The sequence below is a fragment of the Gymnoscopelus microlampas genome (assembly GCF_963454915.1).
Source record: "Gymnoscopelus microlampas genome assembly, chromosome: 15".
Taxonomy (NCBI): Eukaryota; Metazoa; Chordata; class Actinopteri; order Myctophiformes; family Myctophidae; genus Gymnoscopelus; species Gymnoscopelus microlampas.
Window position 1 is genome coordinate 3702611 of NC_139952.1, and position 24605 is coordinate 3727215.

Below are 24605 nucleotides of genomic sequence, written 5' to 3' on the forward strand. Positions count from 1 at the left end.
AACACTTTCATCCCTTAATTATTTTGAGCAGTGTAGTATAAGAATTTACGTTTGTAACCAGCTCTGCATGTCTCATGTAAAACAGTTTATGGTTGACTAGTGGAGACAGTACTGAACCCTTTGTATGGACATCAGACAAGAATAAATAAAACACATTGTAAGATGGGTGGCAACGAGAAATTGCAGCATTCTTTATATAAATGTGTGCGTGCGTTCGTGTGTCTGTTCGGTAGGCCTACCTCTCTCATTCGGGTCGGTGTGTAAGTAATTGTAATTGTGCAATTACAATATGATGAATAAGTGGCCTCACATGGCATTAAGCATCATCGACGCTTTCTACCTGACACTCTTGCCTGTTCTAGTGTTTCATTCTCACTACTATTGCTGCTATCTAAAACCTATACTGCTAGAAACCTGGGTGTCTCTTTTGATCCTGACCTGAATCTGTAAAACACGTCAACACGTTGTGAGCTTGCAGATCGGCTTCTTTTGGTGAAAAAACTCTAACCCTAACACCTAAACCTAACCTAAATGCCTAATCCTAACACTAACCCCAACCTGATTTTATTTTGTTTTATTGTAAACCTCTAAAAATATGTTATAATCACAACCATTTTTCTTGTGTGGACCAGGGAAACAAATGGTCCTCTCTGTCTATTTCTCAAATTCTACTATAATTGTGGGAACATTTGGTCCTCATAAGTATAGAAATACAATACTCGTGCGCACGCACGCACGCACGCACGCACGCACGCACGCACGCACGCACGCACGCACGCACGCACGCACGCACGCACGCACGCACACACACACACACACACACACACACACACACACACACACACACACACACACACACACACACACATACACACACAGTACATGTGACCATGATCAGAAAGGCAGTCAGGCTTTATAAAGACAGTGCACAGTGAACAGCCTATGCATCTCTCCTTCTGTTACGGAGCAAACAGAGAACACGGTAAGTCACTAAACACTTAATTCTTATAATCTCAACCAAATTAGAGAACAGTAGCAAATTCACTCTGAATGTATTGATAACTTAAGCATCAGTTTGGTGTAATCTGTGTTAGTTGTGTGTGAGATGTGCTAAAATCTTGAGCATTACTTTATATGATTTAAACAACGATATCCTGGACCATCATGCTGAAAACTAAATATTCATATTACTCAGGTTTGATAAGCAGCTGAGAGATAATAGTGCTGATAATGTATTAGATGGCACATTGTGGTCTAAAGAACTTAATAACAGTGCAATTGCTTATTGCAACAATATATCACAGAGTATGGGGCTCCTAGAATTCACGTTGACGCTTACGTTAGATAAGCATACAGGAGACACATAGGCTGTATAGAGCGAACCTAGTGAACCTTGCATTGTGTTAGAAACCTGCATACACTTGGTGTTAGCGGGTCAAATTTGGCTTGTGATTTAACTCAGAAAATATATGAAAAGCAGTTAAAATCAACTCCTCCTGGGATTTTTGATCAATGTGCATGAAACTTTCTGCAAATGCGAACTTTAAACAGGCATAAGTCATGCCTCGTTTGGCCGACAGCCATGAAACTTGCTTACACATTACCTTTAGCTGAGAGAGGGGTGAAGCAGGGACCCCCTCTACATATTGCATAAAATTATGCTGCAGATTAAACTTTTTCATAGATTTTATATGTGTCGATGAAATTAAATTTGTCCCTGAGCAAGACTCTTAACCCCTAATTGCTCACAGGTTCTCATTGGAAACAAGACCGCAAGGACTTTCATGAACGACCTGTTAAAAGGAATTATCCTTTTTATACATTGCCACATACTTATTTGATAGCACTATCATCAGTGTAAACTTGACCTTTGGCTCTGTACTTGGCCCTGCATACGGGATTGGCATAGTAACTCTGGGCCAGGTTCCTGTTTACATGTTGTTGACTGATACCTGCTCTGAGTGAGGAAGCTGCTCATTCAGTGAGGAAGCTGCTCATTCAGGAATCACATTAACATCAAACATGTGGACCACAGTTCCATTATTGAGGCTGTTTGTCTGGGGCGGGCTATTATTGTACTGTTAGACACTGCAATTTGGACTGCAGTCCTTCCTACACATGGGCTTTTTGCTTGTTTTGTAACAGTGGTAATCTAGGAATTGAAGTTTATGTATTACTTCTGTAATAAATCACTGCAAATGGAATGAGCGGTTTTGACTGAATATTACTTTTTTTGGGGCGGTGTAGCCGCCCCCTATAAGTGGGTTTTGGACACCGACCAAAAAATGTATGTACCTCCTATTCTCCCTTCCATTGTTAATGCAAATCGATACTTTTTTCATATCAGCCAATCAAATTACAGCTAGTGTCATCACCACTAAGTGTAATGTGATTGGCTGACTTTGCAAATTCAGGACTGTGATTGGCTAGCGAAACACATGACACATGTGCAGCCCTATGAATAGCACTAAGGACTTTAAAAAAACTAATTTATCCTTTTTTTAAAGTGAGTCATGTCGTGATGACCACACACCACCTACTTGGGTGTCACAACAGTGACATAGTGCTCCAATTTCACATCCTGTGATTGGCTAATCTAAAACCATTTTGATGTGAGAGTAGTATATTTAACTGAGATGTTGTGTATTTCATGAGATCAGTGAAAAAGAATCGCAAAATCACTATGGTTAAAATGAGGAAAGTAAAAACCGAAACAAAGACAATGGCAAGTCTTCCTAGAACTGGCCTTGTGAGACCCAAGTGTATATCACAAGAGCTTAAACACAGAATTGTGACAAAGCACAGATCTGGTCAAGGTTCCAGAGAAATTTCAGCTGAATTTAAGATTTCTAAAAATACAGTGGCCTATATAATCCAACAATGGAAGAGACGAAGGTTCGTGGGAGACGTAAAGAAGAATCCAAAAATTGCTTTAGCTGAAATGAGAATAGAAGAAAATGATACAATGAAAATCATGAGGTCAAAGGACAGAGAAGAAACACACATTGAAGATAAGAAGATGGAATAAAATATTACTATGTTTGAAATGAGGAAAGAAATAACTATAACTGTAATGTGATCGGCTGACTTTAAAAATTCAGGACTGTGATGGCTAGCGAAACACATGACACATGTGCAGCCCTATGAATAGCAGTATGGACTTTAAAAAAAGTCATTTATCCTTTTTTTAAAGTGAGTCATGTTGTGATGACCACACACCGCCCACTTCACACTGGGTGTGATTTTTTTACCCTATTGTGCTTTTTGTGTCTTTTTACAGATGGAATTCCGGTTACTTTTGATATCGGTATTATTATCAGTCCTTCATAACAGCAGGGCACAACAAGGTAAGATGCAGAAGACATTTTAATATGATACATTTCTTTATTGACAACAAATATCACATGATTTAGTTACAATTATTGGTACTTCCAGCTCTTGATTTGTGTCACATCAACCTCTTTCTAGCTTCTCCGTCCTGTGTCTTTGTCTACTGTACAATCTACAGATACTCTACCTGTAGACCTATATTCATCATAACATGCTACCCATTTCAGCATGATACCCATTTGTCTGAGATTACTAATCATAGAAGTCAAGCTTGTTTATTTACCAGGGCATGATATAAATCAAAATCTGTCGTAGAGGCAATGCAACACTTTCTAACCGCATTCACAGCCGCCCTTCAGATTATTATAATACTGTATGCCTGAATATACTGTTCAACAGGCTCTATGCACAGCAGCCATATTATCACTTCCTTCACAGGTGTTACCAATGATACTAATGAAGGCTCTGTTCCATTTAGTGTAGCACAGTGGTTCTCAGATATTTCAATTTCCACAACCCCCATAACTCTGAGAGTGTACAAATGGAACCAAATGGACCCTTACGGGTCCATTTGGTTCCATTTGTACACTCTCAGAGTTACACACCCGTAAAGGACCATTTCAGAGTGTTTCCAGTGAGCCAACATGCACAATATCAGCACTCTGTCTGACCAGAATGGAACAGAGCCTTCATTAGTATCATTGGTAACACCTGTGAATGTCTTACAAAATGGCTGCTGTGCATAGAGCCTGCATTGGGCTGTAGCATGTGCCTCATTATTAAACCATTAGAATCCAAGTCAATTTGGCTTTTTCCTAACCATGATCCGCTGTAAACTATGGTAGCCTACCATAGTGGCGTGCACAGACATTTTGAGGGGCAGGCGCGCAAGTGAAAAAGAAAGGGCATCTTGTGTGGCACATGGAACCGCAGACTGCCTAGTAGTGTGAGATTTATTACAGGCACAGCTTGTACGTCGTAATTGCATATGTATTTATTTCAATAGCCATATGCTGTCTGATGTTTCATAATATTGAACAGGTTGTTTTCTGCTAAATTACTGTAACAATTCAATACGACATAAATAAGTAGGCTACTACTATTCTTAATGTACCTGTACAGAAGATTGAAATACCACATTGAACTGAGCATTATTCACTATCAGTCAGTGGACTCATCCAAAGTCACAGCTAAAATGCACTGTCTATGTTTTACAATTCTTTGTCATCTTTTAATGTTTTTCTTCTCATTCAGTTGATTATTCAGTGAGGCTGGTCGGTGGTTCAGACAACTGTTCAGGCAGAGTGGAGGTGTACTACGGTGACAGCTGGGGGACGGTGTGTGATAATCAGTGGGATCGATCTGATGCCGTGGTTGTGTGTAGACAGTTAGGCTGTGGAACAGATCGTGTGTCAGCACCAAGGAAAGCCCACTTCGGACAGGGTGTTGGAAACGTGTTGGATGGTGTCAGGTGTTCAGGCTATGAGTCACAGCTTTCACAGTGCTACAATTGGGATGTTGGAATTAACCACGGCTGTGGACACAGTCAAGATGCTGGTGTTGTTTGTATAGGTAAATATGAGTGTGAGCAATATGTGTGTTGTCATCCTATCCTATACCAGTAAGACTCCCTAATCGGGAGATAAGCGACCGTAGGTCACATGTATAGGGTCTGGGAGAGAGAGTGTTTTTATAGGGGAAAGGAGGGATTGTTTGTGGGGGGCAAGCCCCCGAGTTACGGCATTTTATGTGAGCTGCAGTGGCAGGGGGTCCTCCACTGGGGGCGCCACCACTTTTGCATCCGTTCTGGAGCACCAGGAGTGGGTGGTCCCCGGGAATGCCCCGTGAGCAGCCCCGTTGGGGTGGTCATTTGGTAATTTGTCCACATGTGCTCATTTTTTACACTTGGGGGTCCCCGAGGCAGCTGGGGGTCCCTGGAGCTCCGGGGGTCCTTGGAGGGTGTAGTTTGGCAGGTAAGGAGTGTGTGTGCAAAATCTGGCATGGATCGGGGCAACGGGTGCGGAGATATGAGCAGGGCAAAAGTGTGACGTGTGTGACGGAGTGACGGACGGACACCTGGAGCAGCTTTCTGTAGTAAGTGCGACCTACGGTCGCAATTAAAATTGACTAAAGGGAGGACAGGCCGGCGGCCTGGCCGGCCAGCCGGCGGGCGGAACTCTGACGTCACGCTCATGTCAGCATGACTCAGCCATAACCACATAAGGAGTTCCCAATGCAGCTACGCCCAATGCTGAGCTCATATGATTAGACAGCACAATCCCTTAGATTAACCAGTAAGACTCCCTAATCGGGAGATAAGCGACCGTAGGTCACATGTATGTGTAGTGTGTAGCAATTTGCGTGTTTTTAGGGGCAAAACTGTAGGAGTAGTGGGCAAAAATGTGTTGTGAAAAGCGGCCTGAAGGTGGCGCTAGAAGAGGGCCATGTGAGAAATTAGGGGTGGGGTGTCCGCGTTGCCTTGGCGGACGAATAGGTACCGGCCGCAGCTCTCCCGGACGCTCCTAGCCCGAGTTACGGCATTTTATGTGAGCTGCAGTGGCAGGGGGTCCTCCACTGGGGCGCCACCACTTTTGCATCCGTTCTGGAGCACCAGGAGTGGGTGGTCCCCGGGAATGTCCCGTGAGCAGCCCCGTTGGGGTGGTCATTTGGTAATTTGTCCACATGTGCTCATTTTTTACACTTGGGGGTCCCCGAGGCAGCTGGGGGTCCCTGGAGCTCCGGGGGTCCTTGGAGGGTGTAGTTTGGCAGGTAAGGAGTGTGTGTGCAAAATCTGGCATGGATCGGGGCAAGGGGTGCGGAGATATGAGCAGGGCAAAAGTGTGACGTGTGTGACGGACGGACGGACGGACGGACGCACGGACACCTGGAGCAGGTTTCTATAGTAAGTGCGACCTACGGTCGCAATCAGCACTTGGTATTGAGTGGGGTAGAGGTAAACACTTCACTGGGGTCTTAAGGTGGGCACCCTCCTTCATTGGTGTTTCGTTGATAGGCCCACGACACCTCCAAAGGGCTCAACGGCAACACCTGGTGTCCCTGTTTTTTATCATCATCATTATCATCATCATCATCATTATCATCATCATCATCATCCTTATCATCATCATCAGCCAGTATTTAAGTTCTACTGGCTGCTGGAATCAGAGTCAGCTTGTCTTTTTGTTTGGCTTCAGTTCAAATGTGGTCAGTGCCTCTCCACCAGAGCTACATGCCTCTTGGCATAATAGGATGAATGCATATTGTTCAGTCCATTGCCAATGTCCACCTTTCTTTTACTGACAAACTTTGAACATGCTATTTTCATTCACATTGGGAATCCAGGCTCCTACTGTTGCTAAAATGTCTGCAAAAACATTAAAAGTAGGCTACTGGTTCTAACCACTAGCACACTGGTCAAAACTAAAGCGAAAGTAAAAGTGGGCACTCTGAATTCTCAATGACCCCAATCAACAACCTGCCAACTCCTCAACGAGCTGTTGTCACAGAGATGACAGCTCATTGAGCCATAATACAAGTGTAGGACTGCACAGAGAAGCAGTCTCATGTAAACAGAGATGAGTCTTTTCAACTCTTTTGAGTTTGCGCGGGGCTCGGGAAGGGGAGGAAATGTGTGTGTGTGTGTGTGTGTGTGTGTTGGCTGCTGTAGATATAGCGCACCTCTGTAGACCCTCCTCCTTTGCGCACTGTGCTGCACGTTGGCGTTGAGAGGGAAGGGAGGGGCACGGCATGGGGGTCCCACGGCACATATAGGGGGATGTTCTGGCAAAATTACAACGCACATCTCGGCCATTGTTAATATATTAGAAGCTTTTAATCCAGAATTGATCGATGTCATTGGTTCTCAAAGTGGGGTCCTTGGACCCCCAGGGGTACTTGAGGGGGTTCCAGGGGGTCCCCAGCTAAATGATGGATAGGAACCAAATGGACCCTTATTGGTCTGTAACTCTGAAAGTGTACAAATGGAACCAAATGGACCCGTTAGGGTTGTACACTCTCAGAGTTAAATTAACATTGATTTTACCATATGAATTGGGGTCCCAGAGATAGAAATACCATTAAATGGGGGTCCGTAGCCTAATCCATGTCAAACTGGGGGGTCCTGACTCCTTGCAATTAAAATGGTTGAGAATCACTGCTAGAGCCGTGAAAAATAATCTTCACTTCAAATGGGGGGTCTGCTGGCTAATAAGTGTCAATTTGGGGGGACCTTTACATGAAGGCTACACTGTAAAAAACAAAACAAACAAACTGTAAATTAAAAAGAACGTTCAAACGGGCACTTGCTTGTCCAGAGGGCGAAACCTAGAGTCTATCTGTGCACGTCTATCACTTACTCATTTATAGTTTTATGACAATATTCTTTTTTTTTTTCTTGGAAAAACTGCCTGAATCATGACTCATCTCTTTTAAATTGGAAGGTAGCCCATAAAATGTTTTCACTGCCAGCAACTCAGACTGTGTCAAATGTCAGACTGTGTCGAAGTTAGCACTCAAGTGAAGTGAGTGCTAACTTAAACCCTCTATACTTAAACCCTTAAACCCTCTATACTATACGTAAAACTGACTGGAGTTGAAACTGTACTTGGTACGCGCTTCTTCACTCTACACCAAATCTCTTCGACCAAAAAAACACCCTCACAAAAACATGCAGTAATCCTGGTCACTATACTGCCTTCCCCTGGCCAGCCGGGGCGCCTGATGGAGGGGAAAGGAACTGGTTGGAATAACGTGTTCCTTCCACGCACTACGCTACGTCCAACCAGGGAAGCTCTATCAGGTGATAAGAAGGTCAGTTGGCTCTCATGCATTGAAGGAGGCATGAGCTCGGCCCTGGCCTCCCTAGGTTGGCAGAGGGAAGGTAGTGCCCAGGATTACATAGACAATTGTCACTGGGTGTAAAAAATGGGGTTACAAAATCGTGGGATAAAAATGGAGTAAAAAAAAAAGCCAATCTACAAGCCCACAACGCGTTGCAACGCGACATGTTGTGAGCTTGTGGATGAGCGATCTTTGGTGAACGTTCCCCTCAGAATAGCGATGCTAGGGGTTCAAGTGGTAAATAATACTGTTTCCATATACATTCATTGTTTGTGTATTCATTTCAGAGGAGAGTATCTGCATTAAGGCAAATGCACAGTCATGTGGGGAATGTATCCAGGTCTCTGAAACGTGTGGATGGTGCACAGACGAAGTGAGTTCCATTGTTAAAGCTGACATTTAACTATTGTATCATAGATGTGATCGTTATTTTGTCTGTGAGTGATGCTATTTTGTCGGGGGGGGGGGGGGGGGGGGGATTTTGAGCAGTGGTATCAGCGCTGTCTAAGATGCGGTTCCTTGTCCAACTCTGATTTTTTATGTTTTATAATAGGCTAAGTATCATGTAGTTTAATAATAAAACATATTAGGAATGTGGTTATTATATTTAAAGACTATATTATGTGATATAATATAGACGGATTTCCGCGCGACGTCATCACAGAGCAGAATGCGCAATCTGCGCATGCTCGGGGGAAACGAATTGTTGCGCTGTTCACTCTGTTGTTATGTTCGGGAGTTAGATAATTATAATTCTGCTATTATAGGCATAATAGGCATAATGCTGCTATTATATACAAACAGATCCAACTTCCGACAAATCATTTTTATTGAGTAAACAAGGTATTACAAACTGCATAATTTAATCTACTTTCATTAAACCCGGTGAAGATCATTTCTTTTTTGAATGGACATTTGACCAGAGCTGCTGCGGGTAATGGCGCCCTCTATAGGCTTCCCCCTCCTCTGCGCGGTCATATCCTCTCATGTTTACTAACAGGAAACCTGTCTATAAAGCCACTGATCAAAACAGTAGATTAGTACAATACTGCATTTTATTACACATTGGTGGAGGTGGGAATATGAGTTCAATTTGAGTCATCTCTTTTTATCTGAAACTGATGTGGTTCAAATGAATTGGCTGTCAACTGTGAATGTTTTGAATTTTGACATCAGAGTGTTATTGTAGTCTGGACAGCTAATTTCTGGCACCGTTGGCTTGATCGCAGTGAAACTGTGCACACACACTCCCTGGATGCCAATTCAGAACCTCTGCCCCAAATATTTCACATGGGCCTGTTATAGCGCCACCAGGAGGCCGCTTTTTGCAAAACACATTTTTTGACAGTACTCCTACAGATTTTGTTCAAACGTCACGCGAATCGGTACACGTTATCTTTATAGTCCTTAAACGAAACGTGTATTTCATATTTTTCATATTCCATCTTGATTGGCTAAAAATGGCATCCAAAGTTTGCAGGAGTGCTCCGTTTTGAACAAAATGCCTCAAATCATGAACACAGCATGCAATTTCCATTAAATTTTGCACACACATTCTCACTAGGCCGAGGAAGAAATGCCACTTGATAAGTTTCAAATCTGCCTCATGGTGGTGCTATAAAAGGCCAATTCGTGTTTTTACCTATATATATATAATAAAAAAAAGGAAAAACCTTTTCCCTGCATTTTTCACATCTGCCTTTTATAGCGCCACCAGGAGGCCGACCTATATAAAACACATTTTACGATAATGCTCCTTCAGATTTGATCCAAATTTCACGCAAATCAGAAGACATGATCTCTATAGTCATGTGATCAAGACGGATCTGTTAGATTTGTCATATTCCATCCTCATTGGCTAAGATTGACATCTAAAGTTTGCAAGAGTGGCCCGTTTTCAACAAAATGTTGCAAATCATGAACGCAGCGTCCGATTGTGGTGAAACTTTGCACGCACATTTGCACTATGTTGAGGCCACAAATGCCACCCTTTCAACATTGCCCTATTATAGCGCCACCAGGAGGCCCATTTCTTTATAGTCTTTATATAGAGTTTATATCACTCCTACAAATGTTGTCCAAACATCACACAAATCAGTACAAATGATCTATTTAGTTAATCAAAACGGATCCGTCCGATCCGCCTGATTTTTCACACTCCAGCCTGATTGGCGAATTCTGAACATTGCTGGCCCACACTAACCTACCTGACCTGGTGGAGACCTGTGCTCCAAGGAGCACTTTTTCTAGTTTTCGAGCTGCGTTCGCTTCCCGCATTCGAGCGTCTTACTTGTTAACCTTATTGGTCATCTGTTTCTCTTCATGCTTGCTGTCCGAGAATAATGAATTGCATATCATTGATGTTGGATCCAAGAGTCGCATCTTATTATGGGGTGCCCATAGCTGAGTGGTTAGTGAGCCCGCCGAGGCCCTGGTTGCCCCAGGTTCGATTCCAGGCCAGGCCAGCATATGTGTCGATGATATGAAATTTGTCCCTGAGCAAGACTCTTAACCCCTAACAGGTTCTCATTGGAAACAAGACCACAAGGACTTTCATGAACGACCTGTTAAAAGGAATTATCCTTATCTGTAGAACATTTCTGTGACTCCATCCTTGTTTACAGTTTTCAAATAATGGAATGGAAATTATTTGTTTAATGAATGAAAACGTCATAGAGACAGAGTCTGTGAATTGGAGAAATAAACACTATCCTCCTTTTCTTCTTGGCTTTTGACTGCAGGCTCAAAACGTGAAAGAAACCTATAGTTACACTTTGTGTCAAATGGCAACTGAAGTGATTTAAAAATAAATCCTGTATAGAACGGTTATTCCCTCTCTTTGATCAGAAGGTCTAAATTCCTGAAAAACTGCAATGCAAATCATGTGATGACCAGTACCCTTTGAGGGTTTAAAACCTTCGGTTGGACGCATCTCTTGACGCACTCAGGGACGTCACGGGCTCTCAGAAGGTGGGGGGGGTGGACTTTCGGTGGACTATACCCCTTATTTTACACTTTGGCTATTCAAAAATAGCAGATATACAAGCTCATAGCGCAATGAGCTTGTAGATCTGCTATTTTTGAAAAAGCGTGAAAAACATTTGTAACTGTCAAATGTAAACAAATTTTGTATTTTCAAAATGTTGCGTTTTTTGGGCAGATTTTGTTAGTTTTTTTTCCGTGTTTTGGTTACTTTATTTCGGTGTTAGGGTTAGGTTATTTAATTCTTATTTTTGCCTGATTTTACCGATTTATTATCAAAAAATATATATACATTTTATTTTTTTCAAAAAGTGGGGGGTATGAAATCACGGATCTGTGAGAGTGAGGGTGTCGCGACATACGCACAGTGAATGGCCGTGACGCCCCGGACGCACTCCCTAAGAACAGTTATTCCTTCCGTCTACATTCTGAGACCCTGTTGTAATGTGATGATGACCAATGATCTCTATTGACTTTGAACACTTTGTTTGACCCTCACAGTGTCACTCTCTTCTTCCTCTCTGACAACAGAATTACCTCAACCAACAGAATGTCCTCAACCAGGACGAGTCGAGGTTGGCCCGTTGCGACGACCTGGCATCCCTGATAAAAAGGAACTGCAGCGTGACCACGATCGAGAACCCACGCGGCAGCAAGGTTGTTGTCAGGGACAAAGCTGTCACTAACCGCAACTTCCGCAAGAAGGACGTGGCTGAGAAACTAGACCCTGAACTGATCACTCAGATCCAGCCTCAGAAGCTCACCCTCACCCTCAGATCTGGTAAAGATGACATCATCTTTATCAGTCCCTTTGGGGACATTTGGCAGCAGAAAGTAATCGTTAGCAATACTAACAATAATGGTAATGCTAATTACATTAACAATGACAACTGGGCACTTTTCCAGCCAACAGCAAAATACTTCACAATAAAACAGAGGTGAAAAATCTATTTAGATGTTTTTTGGAACAGACAATTCCAAGGGAATTGGGGAGCAGCACAGAGGAAGAACATGAAGTGAGCTAAAATTAAAGTTAAATACTTCAATCAAGTATGCAGGTCATAAAGCATATAAATCAGTTATATGTTTGACTTTCTGCACACTGTTTTTGAACAACGTTTTTCCACATTTTCAGTGTGTTAAAATAACAAAAGTCTAGATGAGTTGGGATGAAGGAGAAAAATACAAATCTGTAATTGTCTTTGTAAATGTCTTCTTTTAATGACGTTAATACAAGATCAAAGCAAATAATATTTTTAGAAGGACAGAGGCAGTAGTTAACAGTGGTTGTCTTTGGGAGATATGTCAGTAAATAGCATATATCGTTCTCCGACCAGGTGAGCCTCAGACCTTCTCTCTGAAGTTCAAGCGTGCCGAGGACTACCCCATCGACCTGTACTACTTGATGGACCTGTCCTTCTCCAATGAGGACGATCTGGAGAACGCCAAGAACCTGGGAACCGACCTCAAGAGGGAAATGCAGGAGATCACCTCTGACTTCAGGATCGGTAGGAGCAACTGAAACTCATGTTTAAATGGTTTCAATAAATGAAATTAGATGAAATATTTATTTTTTTATCAAGAAATGTCATCGGCGAGCCTACTGGTTCAAACATGTGATGGCCATAAATCATTGATACAAAATGAACTCATGAACTTTCTCTTTCTTATATGTAACCTGCTTTCACCCCAGCATATATTCCACCAGGAGAAATGTCTTCTACAGTGCGTCAGTACAATATCTTGCAAACACAGTAGCAATGAAAACACAATCCTTTGTTGTTCTTAGGGTTCGGCTCCTTTGTGGACAACAACAGCACCACGCCCACCGGGCTCCTCAACCCCTGCACAGGCAATCAGAACTGCACCCTACAAGAACGTCCTGAGCCTCACCAAGGAAGGAGACGAGTTCAACAAGCTGGTCAGTCAGCAGCAGATCTCAGGGAACCTGGACTCTCCTGAGGGAGGCTTAATTGACGCCATCATGCAGGTGGCTGTCTGCGAGGTGAGAAGGAACCAGTTACACACTGGAGTATGTAGTTGGTTGGACTGCATTAGCTAAGCTACACACTATTGCCCTCTGTTTGTCGGACTTGAACTCTAAATTAAGCGTCTGTCTGTCTCGGTCCTGTTAGAAACAAATCGGCTGGAGGAACGTGACTCGTCTGCTGGTGATCTCCACCGACGCTGGTTTCCACTTCGCCGGAGATGGCAAGCTGGGTGGCATCGTCCTGCCCAACGATGGCAAATGTCACCTGGAGAACAACGAGTACACCATGAGCCACTACTATGTATGTGTTTCATACCGGAGTATAGTTTTTGTAAACAAGTTATTCTTACCTAATATATGATGGACACTTCAGTTCTTTCTCACAATTTCTGTGTTTTCACTGGTGTTATTTGTACGTGCTGAGTGTTTGGCTTGTTCCCTTATTGATTTTGTTATTTTATTCATTTAATTATTTTTAAATAACAGGACCCCTCCATTGCACACTTGGTGCAGAAGCTGAGTGATCACAACATCCAGACAATCTTTGCCGTCACAAAGGAGTTCCAGCCCGTTTACAAGGTAAAGTTGTCATCTTTCTGTAGAACTTGTTTCCCACTCTTGAGACTTCATAGTCATCCAATGATTATGGACTTGTGTGATATCGCAAAGAAGTTGATGTGATCAAATGTCATGTTCTGTCCCTTACAGGAGTTGAAGAATCTCATCCCCAAGTCGGCCGTGGGAACTCTGTCCTCCAACTCCAGTAACGTCATCAAGCTCATTATTGATGCTTACAATGTGAGTTGAACGGTGGTGTGTTCACATGTTCAAGGAACATGTATAGCGCTTTTCTAGACAAAATTACAAAGTCCTTTTACAGAACATGTTAAAAATAGCAAGGTGGCATTCTACACTAAAATCAAAAGGCATGGCTAGTTCGACACGCTATGCTCCTTAGCTTCAATGGTAAATGCAGGGAATGCATGAACCTGACCTCAGGATGCTGCTAATAGTACCTTCTTCAGAACTGGTCCATTGATAAATACGCAACTACCAATGGAGAAGGTTTTCCTCACAGCGGAACAACTTGTTGCTGGATGAAAAACAATTGTTAATAAAAAGTATCATTTAACCTCTCTCTGTGTTCTAGTCTCTGTCATCTGAAGTGATCCTGGAGAACAGCAGGCTGCCTGAGGGAGTCTCCATCACTTACAAAGCCATCTGTAAGAACGGTGTGGTGGGGACCGGGGACAATGGGAGGAAGTGCTCCAACATCTCCATTGGAGATGAGGTATTAATTCATCTTAACAACAGAAAGAATTGGAAGAACTCAAGATTGCATTGTAAAAACAACAACTCGGGATGTTTGTCTGAAATGTGAAAAGAAAATTAGTGTATTTTTTTTTCTCTAAATTTTTATCCCACGATTTTGTAACCCTATTTTTAACAACCAGTGCCAATTGTCTATGTAATCCTGGGCACTACCTTCCCTCTGCCAACCTAGGGAGGCCAGGGCCGAGCTCATGCCTCCTTCAATGCATGAGAGCCAACTGACCTTCTTGTCACCTGACAGAGGAGAGTTTCCCTGGTTGGACGTTGCGCGTGGAAGGAACACGTTATTCCAACCAGTTCCCTTCCCCTCCATCGGCTGGCCAGGGGGAGGCAGCATAGTGACCAGGATTACTGCATGTTTTTGTGGGTATTAACTACCCTAGGAGACACGGGGAGAACATGCAAACTCCACACAGAAAGGCCCTTTCGCCAACCCTAGGGTATGGGCGCTGATGACGCAGAGGAGAGAACACGCCCCCAGCGCCCAGCGCCCACAGTGTCCCCTGTGGGAATCGAACCCAGGACCTTCTAGCTGTGAGGTGACAGCGCTACCGACTGCGCCACCGTGCCCCTGAAATTTAGTGTAATGACGCTTTAATATTCCTCTGTTTCGCAGGTGTACTTTGAGATTTCCGTGGAGTCCCAGAAGTGTCCGTCTCACGGCAAAGCAGAGAGCATTAAGATCAAGCCCCTGGGATTCACTGAGGAGGTGGAGATCGTGCTCAAGTTCATCTGCGACTGTCAGTGCTCCAAAGGAGGAGAGCCCAACAGCCCGATATGCCACGAAGGCAATGGAACCTTTCAATGTGGAGCCTGCAAGTAAGAATGAAGGCAAAAGTGCCACTCTTATGTTTCTTGCTCACTGATAGCCCATTGATCTGGAAAGATGATAGGACCACCTGACCACATTCCTTGAAATAGACAGACCAACTGAATCCCGGTTAAAGTTGTCTCAGGGCTATCCTAGGGCGGTTTCACACTATGGTCCCGGGTGCGCACCCTGGACCACTTGGCTGATGTTGTGGTAGTGTGAACGTAGCGAACCGTTCCCCGTAACGCATCACCGTTCCGTACCCGAAACCACCTTGGGAGGTAGTCTTGGGTCCGATTGCTGCGGAGTCGGGAACGGAACGCGGCAGTGTGAATCCATCCGTTCCAAGAGAAGGAAGTGGACTGCTAATCATATATAATTTATATATTTTTATAATGACACATTATTTTAGCTGGGTTATACCTTCTCATAGTTCTACTTGAATGTTGACAAGAAATAATAATCCCGCTAGTGTTTGAGTAGCGCGAGCCGTGAAAAATAATAAACAAAAAACACATGCGTGGCGAACGTATTTATAAGGATAAATACACCAAGGATTAGTCTGTGATGTCACTGCTAAATTACCAAGGATGCGTCCGTGTCGCCAATATCATATTAACAGACGACAGTGCATTTCGAGGTTTCAAAGACCAGTGCACACACTGCTTTGGTTGTGTATTGTTGATCTGTTGTTATTATAACGCAAGACAACGTCAGGAACACAGTCAAACTTTATTATTCACTCTAGAATGACTTTTCTTCTGTGAATGACATTCTCTCTCCCAAAGCACCATAGTCCACAGCGCCCCCATGAGGCACCTATTTACCATTACTGTTAAATGAAATGGTCTCGAGTCTTGGCCAGTGTGAATGCTGGCCAACCAAGCGTTCCGATTCAAACGGACCCAGTGTGAAGCCGCCCATAATAGATTGGTTTTACATTGTTTTTTTTGTAACTTATTTTCCAGGTAGAAAATTCAACAAACAAAAAGACAAATAATGAGAATGACACATACACAGAAAAATTTAATTAAATGAAAATAAACTAGAAAAGTTGCTCCTCGTAGCACAGGTCTCCGCCAGGTCAGGTAGGTTATTGTGGCCTCCTGGTGGCGCTATAATAGGCCAATGTGAAAAGGGTGCGATTTGTTCTTAGGCTTTTCACTGCAGTCGGACACTGCATTCATGATTTGAGGCATTTTGTTCCAAAAAGATGTTTTGCAAAATTAGACCTGCTGGTGGCGCTATAACAGGCCAATGTGAAAAGGGTGGCATTTCTTCCTCGGCCTAATAGAAATGTCCGTGTGAAATTTCACGGAAATCGCAAGCTGCGTTCATGATTTGAGGCATTTTGTTCAAAATGGACCAATCCTGCAAACTTTGGAAGCCAATCTTAGAAAATCAGGATGGAATATGGGAAATTGGATAAATCTGTGTTGATCACATGACTATAGAGATAATGTGTACCGATTTGTGTGACGTTTGGTCAAAATCTGTAGGAGTAGTATCAATAAATGTTTTTTGCACATATCTGCCTCCTGGTGGCGCTATAACAGGCCAATCTGAAAAATTGGGCCAGAGGTTCTGAATTGGCATCCAGGGAGTGTGCGTGCATAGTTTCGCAGCAGCCGGGCCAACGGTACCAGAGATTAGCTGCTAACAGACGGACAGGACGGACGGACACACGGACGGACGGACAGGGGATAAAACATACTCTCTCGCCATGCCTTTCGGCCTGGCGGAGACAATAAATAAAGTAAAGGCAAACAAAAAGACATAAAAAATAGTGTTGAGGTGGACGTTAAAACACAAGGGTTAACATATTAACGGATTACAGTCTTTTCTTTTATTTATTGATCAATAAATCAATGAGTTACATTTCTCATCAAACAGTAAGAAGTCTCTTTCTTCCAGTTCTTCGCATATTTCCGCTCTCAGCCTAAGAGAGAAGGTCAGATTCTCCATAGAGTCTACAGTATCTTGGTTTTACATTGTGCATATAACATAAGTATAACTCACTTAATCTCATGTCAATGGTGATGTCTTGGTTTTGTTGTCTTTTCCATTAGAAAAAAGGTCCAGTATTTGTCCTTGTGGTCTCTGTTATGTTATGTCTTGTAAATATGAACTGGTACAGTATACAGTATGTCCTGGTGGTGTCTCTTATTATGTAAACGGGTCTTGTAAATATGAACTGGTACAATCCTGGGGTTTTTCTTATGTTGTCCCATGTGTCTTGTAGTATTTGACTTTGACTCGTCTCGAGTTGTCTGTCATTCATTCTATAATAGTGAACGTGAGGCTACATTTCCTTGTATATATTTAAGATTGTATTATGTTCTGGTCTGCTCTATGCTCTCATATGTAACTTGAGTGTATTTAATTTTGTTCATTCAGGTGTAATGAGGGTCGTATTGGCAGGCTGTGCGAATGCATTAACTACGAGGAGGATCTGGACTATCTGCCAGATCTGGACGACTACTGCCGCAAAGACAACGGCAGAGATATCTGCAGCAACAATGGAGACTGTGACTGTGGCCATTGTGCGTGTAAGAAACGGTACAACCCTACCGAGAGATACACCGAGAGATACAGTGGCAAGTTCTGCGAGTGTGACAACTTCAACTGTGACCGCTCCAACAACAAGCTCTGTGGAGGTGAGCCGCCTGGACTGGTTTGTGCGACTCCTTTTTTTTTTGCCATGGTTTGCTTTGCAACACTCCTCACCTCTCCTCTCCTCTGCTTGTGTCTCTCCTCTTTCAGGACATGGTCGCTGTGAATGCAGAGTGTGCGTCTGTGACGCCGGCTACACCGGAAGTGCCTGTGACTGTTCCCTGGACCAGTCCCCCTGTCTGGCCAAGAATGGACAGATCTGTAATGGCCGTGGGGTCTGTGACTGTGGCGTCTGCAGGTGCACCAACCCCAAGTTCCAGGGCCCCACCTGTGAGAGCTGTCCCACCTGCCCTGGAGTCTGCACGGAGCACAAGTGAGTCTCTATATAAGCCAAATTCCAATACCGAAAATCTCGGCCACTCGCTCACTCCCACTCGGTCACTCCTACTTCGAACCGGAAGTAGTCGCGGTCCAATTGTTCATGTGCTTCTTGGAGGAGGCGAGTGGAGGAGGCGAGGAGGCTCTCCACTTCCGCATTGAGCGAGTGTACATCAAGTGTACGCTCGACCGCTCTCAACAGCTACTCCGCGGCAGACTTCCGCATCACGTGTACACGTTTTTTTTGTTTTTTTCCCCTTCTCCCGTGACGTATACATGATCCTCCTCCACATGTAGCCACACAAACAATGCTTGAAACCCGAAACCATGCCGAAAACATGACTGTGACAAAGATTATATTAACATTGTTAACTTCTGGGACGAAGAAAAAGAAAAGAAACGGGTGGAAAACGGAACACTCGTCCTAAAACACACTGCCCCATTTTTTTCACGGGCCGAGACCGCCGGATTAGACCTGGGGCGAGGGTGTTTTAGGACGAGAGGTGCGCGAGCACCGCGATGGAGAAGAAGGACCCGCCGATATTTCCTTTTTTGCTTAATATTGTTTGATGGTGAAACAATCATGACTGATACACATGAAAGAAGACCCTTCACAGCTAATACAGAATTTTACATTTTAAGAATCGGTTCAGAATTGAATGAGTACGGTTATAGTTAAATGTGAAGCTGTTTCTGCTATAAATATGCATCCACCGTTCTGTGCGCCCCTCGGCTGCGACGTTTCCTTTTTGACACACATCTACACTTCATGGAATACATTTTTGTACTGGGGTTCTGGGGACTGTACGAGCAAAAAGAGGGACAGGTCAGGATTAAATTCATGAATGTAAGTTTGCTCATCCTGGCATTCATTCACTATTTCAGGAATAAATGGCCTTGCACAACAATGTTAACTATAAAGATAACGATGTGGCCATCCACATTGAGGAATTGTCTATTCTTATATTCTGTATAATTCTATACCTGCATATTATTCTATGCATGTATATTTTCATCCACGGCTCTGGTCCAGCTGACCCTTACGGGTCCATTTGGTTCCATTTGTACACTCTCAGAGTTACACACCTGTAAGGGGCCATTTGGAAGCCCATGAGGGTCCCTAGACCCCAACTGTAGACCCACTGGTGTAACAGAGTGTTTCCAGTGGGCCAACATGCACACAATATCAGCACCCTGACTCTGTTTGACCAGAATGGAACAGAGCCTTCATTAGTATCATTGGCAACACCTGTGAATGCCTTCATAATATGGCTGCTGTCAATAGAGCCTATATCTGGCAGATTGGATGACAAGATGGCATTTACTGCCAAAATCCAATTTTTACAGATTTTTCCATTTCACTCTCACCGTCAAAATGTGTGTGGGAGTCAGAATAATGTCCCACGTCAAGACATTAGCTATATTTCATATGTTTCAGAATGTGGAATTCTAGCAGTTTTCAGGAAAATAAAAATGAGAAAGTACATTTTGAGTGGCCACAATAAATAAACTACCAGCTCGGTGGCAGTGCGTGGTCTGCCCTGAGATTTGGAGATCAGGGGTTCAATCGCGCTTGACAATGTGTCACAAAAGTGATGTTCAGGTTCCCGTACCCAGCACTATCCGGTATGTTCCGGTGCTTTCCCCTCCCTCCCTCTGCACTAAAGACCTATCAACGCTGTTTTGTGCATTTACTGTATACATTTTTGGCCATATGTGCCCTCCCGCAGACTGATAATTTAGGCTGGGTTTACTGATATCTTGTTAATTCAATTAAAAAACGAAAACGTCTTTCTCTCTCCACAGGGACTGTGTCCAGTGCCGGGCGTTTGAGGCCGGTGAGAAGAAGGACACATGCCAGCGAGAGTGCAGCTACTTCAACCTGATCAAGGTGAAGGACCGCGACGGGCTTCCCCAGCCCTACGACCAGAGCTTCCCCCTGGCCCACTGTAAGGAGCGCGACAACGCCAACGACTGCTGGTTCTACTACACCTACGGCATCCGGAACGACGGCACCAAGGAGGTCGTCGTGGTGGAAACGCTGCAGGGTGAGTGCCGGTGCCAAGGCATTATGGAAAATGTAGGCATGTTTGACGCTAGGAGATTTGCAAGCATATACTGGACGATACCGCATTGGCTGGGTTGCTGGTCATTGGAGCGACATGTCAACGGTTGCGGTGCCGCCATATTGGTTAGAGCAAGCTTTGACTCCTAATGTATGTATGCCCCATATATGTCTATGGAAGCAGGAGGTCAATTCACATTGCGAATCGTCATAACTCGCGGAATTCTCTACCGATTTTCAAGCGGTTTCGTTTGCTACAAATGTTAGACATGAAGTTATTTCATGATGGTTGTTTAAATAAAAATGTGGGTTTTCATATCAAAACACCTTATCGTACTTAGATAATAACGGTAATGATTATATTGTAAAACAGAAAAACATTTTTAGTCTCAGGTACATACAACTGAGGCATATTTCTTACAGTGGAATTATGGCAAGGTGCCCTAGGCCAGTGGTTCTCAAACTTTTTCGTGCCAAGGACCCCCAAATAGACACTTATTAGACCGCGGACCCGCATTTGAAAAGATATGCCAGGGACCCCCATAAGAGAAGAATTTTACGGCTCTAGCAGTGATTCTCAACCATTTTAATTTCAAGGACCCCCGGTTTGACATGCATTAGGGCTACGGACCCCCATTTAGTGGCAATTCTATCACTTGGACCGCAATTTATATTGTACAATCTATGTCAATTTAACTCTGAGAGTGTACAATTGGAACCAAATGGACCCTAACGGGTCCATTTGGTTCCAATTGTACACTCTCAGAGTTACAGATCCATAAGGGTCCATTTGGTGCCTAATCTATCATTTAGCTGGGGACCCCCTGGAACTCTCTCAAGTACCCCTGGGGGTCCCCGGACCCCACTTTGAGAACCAATGCCCTAGGCGGCGTTTTTTTACGTCTATGGATTTGAAGTATATAAATGTGACATTTCCAGTCATTCATCATCATCATCACCTTTATTGTCTCCGCTAGGCCGAAGGCATGGCGAGAGAGTATGTTTTGCACCCGTCCGTGTGTGTGTGTGCGTGTCCGTGTGTCATTCTGTCATTTTATGTACAGCTAATCTCCGGCACCGTTGGCATGTTCGCAGCGAAACTGTGCGCACACACTCCCTGGATGCCACTTCAGAACCTCTGCCCCAAATTTTTCACATGGGCCTTTTATGGCGCCACCAGGAGGCCGAGACACACTGTGGCACGACAGTGGGGCTAACAACGTGCAGAGCTGTGTAAAAAAAAAAAAATGCTGTCCGGCCAGAACCAGCTAACTCCAAAATGGTAATTGTTCAGGAAATGAAAAACAAAATATACATTTTTTAGAATATGAAGAAAACCTTATATTTTTAAAACAAAGCAATACTGCCTCATCAAACTTGGTATTGTGACTTTATATATTATCAGATACTTGCATGTGTCATTATATTATCACCACTTTACCCAAATCCAGCTCAAGTGGAGTTAGGAGGTTTTGTCCATCATTGAGTGGAGTTAGGAGGTTTTGTCCATCATTGATAAGAACAGCTGACAATGAATCTCAAAGCTCACAACACATCACAACGCATTGTGAGCTTGGAGATCAGCTATTTATGGTGTGCGCCATCCTCATATACTAAGTATAGATCAAGCTGAATGCTGTAATTAAACAACTTTTATTTTAACATGCATTGGAAACATCCATGGATCTAACTGTTACCACTGTTGTTCTTCTACAGTTGAGAACAACAAACAATTCTGCCTCAATACTCAATACTAAATGTATTTAACAAAAGCAATCATGGCACACCAACAATAAATAAATGGCATATCGATAAAAAATACATTCATGAATAATAGAATCTGTAGCCTATCAAATCTGTAGCCTACTGCACTAACAATAACAACCACAGTCGCATTTACCTATCCATCAACATTTTATTATTACACTGTTGTGTGTTGTGTGTTGCCTAAACCTTCCAGTCACTGGGTTGGTGAAAACACCCCGCATAACGGTGACCAGAGCCGAGAGCAAATGACTGTTCACTTAAAGTCTCTGCTAAAGGTGGAGGGTAAAGCATGAATGCAGTCTGACATGAGTGATATTCAGTCACATCCTGCATATTGGTTTAACGCTGAAATTACACAGTGAAAACTGTCCAAATTTATATCTGACAATTGGTAAAAAAAAAGTCTGAATTACGTTTTTTTAAATCTGTAGTATTTATATTTGACAATTGGCAAAAAACCCTGTATATATAGTATGCAGCAGTGGAGAGCATGAGAGGAGGGGGGAGTTGTTTGTTTTTGACGGACAGTTTGAGGATCCAATGGAGTTGGGAGTTTTCGTCAGAGGTGCTTTTTAATACTTTTCATAGGTTATTATAAAAAAAAAACTTTACACAGATGTAAAGGGGGTTCAATGGCATTGATTTATGAAAAAAAAAAAAAAAAAACTGAAAATGGAGTTAGCTGGTCCCGGCTGGACACCGACGAATATATATATATATATATATATATATATATATATATATATATATATATATATATATATATATATATATATATATTTTTTTTTTTTTTACACAGCTATATATATATATATATTTATATATATTTTTTTTGTACACACACCGTATGCCGATGGATGCTGACTGGGAAATGTTGTTGTTGATGATGTTGTTGAAGTAAGAGACAAATTGGTTGTTTGACAGACTGTGCCGGGCGGTGAGAAGCAGGACACATGCCAGCGAGACTGCAGCTACTTCAACCTGATCAAGGTGAACCTGATCCGGCATCTACGTATTTACGCCTATGGATCTGAAGCATTTCCATTTGATTCCAATGGAAATGAGATTTCCGGAGGGAGGGTTTACCAGGCTGTGTGTGTGTGTGTGTGTGTGTGTGTGTGTGTGTGTGTGTGTGTGTGTGTGTGTGTGTGTGTGTGTGTGTGTGTGTGTGTGTGTGTGTGTGTGTGTGTGTGTGTGTGTGCGCGCGTCATTTTATGTACAGCTAATCTCCAGCACCGTTGGCTTGTTCGCAGCGAAACTGTGCGCACACACTCCCTGGATGCCACTTCAGAACCTCTGCCCCAATTTTTTCACATGGGCCTTTTATGGCGCCACCAGGAGGCCGATTTGTGCAAAACAATTTTGTTGACAGTACTCCTACAGATTTTGTCCAAAAAAATCCACAAATCGGTATTTTTAAATCAGCCTCATAAGTAAAAGAATGCAGTATCAAAAATGCATGGCTGAAATGTACATGAATCCACCCGTAAAGTTATTACTTAAAAAAAAGCATAGGTGTTTGAATGTTATGTTGCCATATTGTTTTGAAATAAAAAAATTGAAACTTTAACCGTGAGCTTGGTGGAGGTTGGTTTAAGAAAAAGGAGAAAAAAAACATAAAAAGGGGAATTCTACAGAAATACTACTCCAGAGTACATTGACCTGCTCATTGAGGGAGAGAAGTCTGAACGCAAACCACGCTACATGGATCGCATTCCCTGGAGTCCCTGGAGAAAATGAAACTAAAAGCACTAACTAAGGTAGAAAAGGGAGAAACGCTTCTCTCTAAAACAATCTGACCATCGGTTCAGGGATAGTTCTGGGTATCAGAAGGGACACAGCACACACACACTGTTGATACTATGCTGGATCCTCCCCATACTCCCCATGGTCCTCCCAACTGAGGCATGAAATACAACAATTCTGTGCTTTTCTTTCTTTCTTTCTTTCGTTTTACAAGGAAGAAAAGAAAAACCCATGTGAAGTGATTTTATTGAACTCCTAGTATGATGTGCTGAGTGTTCAACCAAGATTTTGATTATTCTGTCTTTGTTGAATAAAAAAAGAAAACAGTTAACCAACATTAGTTCCATTATCTAAAGTCAAAGTTGTAAAATTGTAATAGATTACAAGCTATTTTGACGGCTTGTCCTTTAAAGTGATAATGAAAATCAATATCCACAAAATCAGAGGTGTAACAATAATGTGTGATGTGCTTTATCTGTTCAGAAAAATAATTCTCAAAAATCAATTATCTTCCTGTGTGGTTTGTTTGTTTGTCAGTACTTCCAATTTTCAGTACTTTTACTTCTACTCAACTACATCTCAATATATTGTACTTTTACTCCACTACAATTATTTGAAAACTTTAGTTACTACAGTAGTTACTTTGTAGATTTGGATTATTATTACAAAACACACATACCCACTTCAGCCCTATATACATTTCGGCGATTTGAAAATAGCAGATCTACAAGCTCACCATGCGACGCGACGCA

General features: G+C 42.9%; 1 pseudogene across 1 annotated transcript; it reads left to right on the plus strand.

The window, feature by feature from the left end:
- Nucleotides 1-3280: 3280 nt before the first annotated feature.
- Nucleotides 3281-24344, plus strand: LOC311061585 (integrin beta-1-like; annotated as a pseudogene). The gene is made up of 16 exons: nucleotides 3281-3347; nucleotides 8457-8542; nucleotides 11701-11932; nucleotides 12489-12659; nucleotides 12941-13156; nucleotides 13287-13442; nucleotides 13628-13720; nucleotides 13850-13939; nucleotides 14292-14432; nucleotides 15090-15292; nucleotides 17682-17941; nucleotides 18048-18270; nucleotides 20082-20323; nucleotides 21521-21573; nucleotides 23032-23119; nucleotides 24337-24344. The product of its transcript is annotated as an integrin beta-1-like (transcript).
- Nucleotides 24345-24605: the final 261 nt, after the last annotated feature.